Below are 4288 nucleotides of genomic sequence, written 5' to 3'. Positions count from 1 at the left end.
GAAATGTTTGTGAAAGGAACTTTTTGCAGAGAGAGGGATTGAGCATTTCAGCTTCTTCCTGAACACTTCTCTCTGGGCACTGAGCTGAGCAACAATTTCTGTCGTGTGGAGGCGATCACATTTCCCTCACACGTGAAAAGTTCCCGGTTCAAGCCTGCGCAGAAACATTATTTCTCAAACAAAAACTTGTCTGCAATAAAATTAAATAAAAGCTGTTTTGGATACATTGTTGCATGAGCAATGAACATTTAAACCAGTCTCCTCAAATACAGATTGTGTAAAATCAGATCGGGGATAAAACTTCATCAAGGATTAAAGTTTCATGAATTATTGAATTCACTTATTGAAGTTTTGACTGTCCCTGTCAGCATTTCTTTCATTCTGTGAAACAACACGATCAGTTTATACCAGCAGCTCTAAGCTGCATTTGAAACCCGCAAACAACTCATTAATTATTCGCTTTTCCCCAGTTCCAGAGCTCAGAGGGTTATTGTCCATCCCTGGGATGCAAGCTACCTCAGACTCGGGCCAAAGCTCCCCGTGCACCGAAAACAGACTCAGGAAAACCCCGGGGGAGAGGATATCCCGGTCACTGGGCCTTCCAGCAGCCCTGAACAAGCGCCCAGAATGAAACTTTCCAGAGTAATAACTTTTAACTGGAGCATCTAACAGTTAGGACGGCCGAGAGGTCTGAGGCGCTGCTTTCAATATTTGATTAAATTATCAACTCTCCCTCAGTTCGCATTTTTATCATTGTGCAAAAGAAGATCATGGGTTCATTAATGATATTTACCCGCGAAAGCAACATAAAAGTTTAATGAAATGTAAACGCCCAACGTGCGGCTCGAACCCACGACCCTGAGATTAAGAGTCTCATGCTCTACCGACTGAGCTAGCCGGGCTTCTCAACATTTAATCTGTCAATCCCCTTCAGAATATTGTCTGTTTCAATGAGATCTCCTCTCATTCTTCCAAACTCCAGCAAGTATCGGCATATTCTACACAATCTCTCACCATAGGACAGTCCTCTCATCCCAGGAATCAATCTGGTGAACCTCCGTTGTACCACCTCCCAGGCAAGTATATCCTTCCTCAGATAAGGAGACCAAAACTGTGCGCAGTACTCCAGGTGTGGTCTCACCAGCGTCCTGCACAATTGGAGCAAGACTTCCTTACTCTTGCACTATGGGCGGAATATTAGGTGCTATGGGCCGAATATCCTGTTTTTCTGCTGATTCTGCGGTTGTATAAAAAGTTATAAAAATTCAACAGTCACTCAGCAAACATATTTGTATTTCCTTCAGTGTGCAACACATGTGGGTGGATTAATGAAGATAACAATTATTCAGGATCTCACAGACTTGAAATATATTTGTCAGCTTGCTTTGTAAAAATGCTTTCTCTGACCGGGAATCAAACCCAGACCACGACAGTGAGAGCACCAGACCCTAACCACTAGACTACCAGGGAACACTGCTTGCAGCCTCTGTGATAGCTTTAAATATAGTCAGATTAAAATCACAGCTGAGAATTGTGCGGTGACAATGGGTGTGACTGGATTTGCTGGGAGCAGCGTGGAGGCCCCGACCTATGTGAAAACACCAGCGGCAGGTCGGGGAAATAAAAGGAGCGGTGAGCGGCGGCCTGGGAGCAGCGTGGTGGTGTACCACGGCAAGGTACAGCACGAGCTGGTGAAGGAGGGCGACGGCAGCGAAGAGTGATGTCATCAAAGTCCAGGTCGGTGATTGGAGCGTGGGCAGGTACAGCAGGAGCAGCGAGAGACTGTGGAGGGATGTGATCGGGGCCCAGGGGCGGCGTGAGTTCAGGGCCAGCCCACACTGCGATATGTGTGGGCACTGGGTCCGTGCAGCAGAGCTGGTCTCCAGTCGTCTTGGATAACCCTTGCCACTGGACCAAGACCTCGCTCTGTCATGCCCGTGTGATGGATGGCGTGCAACGGCCACCACACGTTAAAAAAACCACACACAGGCATCTTCCACCCTTCAACATGCAGTTCTGGACCTGGAATATTAGGTCCATCATTGAAACACCTGTGAACTCATCCTTCTTTGGCGTGGAAGCAAGTCATCCTCGCTTCGAGGGACTGCCTATAATGATGATGAACTGGATTTGCTGCTGTCCGCGGGCAGCAGGTGATGAAAGCGGGCGTGAGAGGGTGAGTGACAGGTGGGCACTGCTTCTGATGCTGTCTGACCCACGGTGGGAGTGGCCGCGGATTTTAAAGCCCTTTCATTGCACCAATGCAGGGTAAATGAAACTATGTTTCAGGAACCTTCATGTATACAAACATGGGCACTCTGCACTGTAGACCTCGTGGTGCAACGGTAGTGTGGCTGACTCCAGATCAGATGGCTGCGTGTTTATATCATGTCGGGGTCACTGTACTTTTCCATATTGTTCTTCCGGAATTGAGACTTTCTTTGCTGTTTCACAATTTACTTTCCCACCCATCTTTGTACCATCAGCAAACTTGGCTCCATTACACTGGGTCCCGATATCCCTCGGATAGGGGAGGGAAGACACACCGGAGAAGTGTGAGCTTGTGGACCGGAGAAGTTGCAGCAACTGGAGCTGTGCGTTCTATCGGGGAGGGACAGGGGGAGAGCCCACCGAGCGACCGGAGAAGCTGAGAAGCTGCTGTGCTTTTCATCAGGTTTGACACTGTTTAAGAATGGCAGAGTGCCAAGTTTTCTCTCCCTACTGCCCATGCGCGAAGGTGCCGGCAGTGTTTACGGCGCAGGCATTTGGCTCCGCCCCCCACTTCACCATCGACACCTCGCCAGGACTCCGGGGACTGTACACAGCGGCCAGGATGGGGCGAGTTTTTCCCCGAGCCGTTTCCAGCGAGCAAAGTCGGTGCGCTTGAGGTCAGTGCGCCGACAAAACTGCTTGGGGAAAATCTAGCCCTTGAACAGTAAGGAGTACACTGAAGGAAATACAAATATGTTTGCCGAGCAACTGTCAATTTTAAAAACTTTTTGTACAACCATCGAATCAGCAAAAAAAACAGGGCACTCGCCCCATAGTACCTAATATATAGCCCATAGTACAAGAGTAAGGAAGTCTTGCTACAATTGTACAGGGCCCTGGTGAGGTACACCTGGAGTACTGCGCATAGTTTTGGTCTCCTTATTTGAGGAAGGAAATAATTTCCTGGGAGGTGGTGCAACAGAGGTTCACCAGATTGATTCCTGGGATGAGAGGACTGTCTTAAGTTGAGAGATTGTGTAGAATGGGCCGATACTCTCCGGAGTTTAGAAGAATGAGAGATGATCTCATTGAAACACACAATATTCTGAAGGGGATTGACAGGGTAGATGGTGAGGGTTGTTTTCCCCGAGCTGGAGTGTCTAGAACCAGGGACACAGTCTCAGGTTAAGGGGTCGGCCATTTAAGACAGAGATGAGGAGGAATTTCTTCACTCAGAGGGATATGAATCTTTGGAATTCTCTGCCCCACAGGCCTGTGGATGCTGAGTCTCTGAATATATTCAAGGCTGCGTTAGATAGATTTTTCGAGTCTCGGGGAATCAAGGGAACGAGAGATCACTGGAGTTTGGACGAATGAGAGGGGATCTCATGGAAACATATAAAATTCTGACGGGACTGGACAGGTCCCGATGTTGGGGAAGTCTAGAACCAGGGGTCAGAATCTAAGGGATAAGGGGTAAGCCAATTAGGTCTGAGATGAGGAGAAACTTCTTCGCTCATAGAGTTGTTAACCTGTGGAATTCTCTGCTGCAGAGTTGTTGATGCCAGTTTGTTAGATATATTCAAGAGGGAGTTAGATGTGGCCCTTATGGCTGAAGTGATCAAGGGGTATGGAAAGAAAGCAGGAAAGGGGTACTGAGCTGAATGATCATCCATGATCTTATTGAATGGTGGTGCAGGCTCAAAGGGCCGAATGGCCTACTCCTGCACCTATTTTCTATGTTTCAATGTTTCTATGTCCTGCTACTGCTTCTTTAATAATGGATTCCAACATTTGCCCAACCACAGGTGTTAGGCGAACTGGTCTATAGTTTCCTGCTTTTTGTATGCCTCCTTTTTTAAATAGTGGCATTACATTTGCAGTTTTCCAATCTGCTGGGTTCTCCCCAGAATCCAGCGAGTGCATGTCCACAGATCCCTGAAAGTAGCAGGCCAGGGAGCTAAGGTGGTTGAGAAGAAATATGGAATGCTTGCCTTTATTAGCCGAGGCATAGAATACAAGAGATGTGGTCGGTGGGGCAGGTTAGGTCACAGCTGGAGTACTGCGTGCAGTTCTG

At 47.9% G+C, this 4288-nt stretch overlaps 1 non-coding gene across 1 annotated transcript; it reads right to left on the bottom strand.

The window, feature by feature from the left end:
- Positions 1–829: 829 nt before the first annotated feature.
- On the bottom strand, positions 830–902 carry trnak-cuu (transfer RNA lysine (anticodon CUU)). The gene has a single exon. It is a non-coding gene; the product is annotated as a tRNA-Lys (tRNA).
- Between the last annotated feature and the right edge of the window lie 3386 nt (positions 903–4288).

The sequence above is a fragment of the Pristiophorus japonicus genome, unplaced genomic scaffold (assembly GCF_044704955.1).
Source record: "Pristiophorus japonicus isolate sPriJap1 unplaced genomic scaffold, sPriJap1.hap1 HAP1_SCAFFOLD_70, whole genome shotgun sequence".
Lineage (NCBI taxonomy): Eukaryota > Metazoa > Chordata > Chondrichthyes > Pristiophoridae > Pristiophorus > Pristiophorus japonicus.
This window is presented reverse-complemented; position numbering and strand designations above follow the sequence as displayed.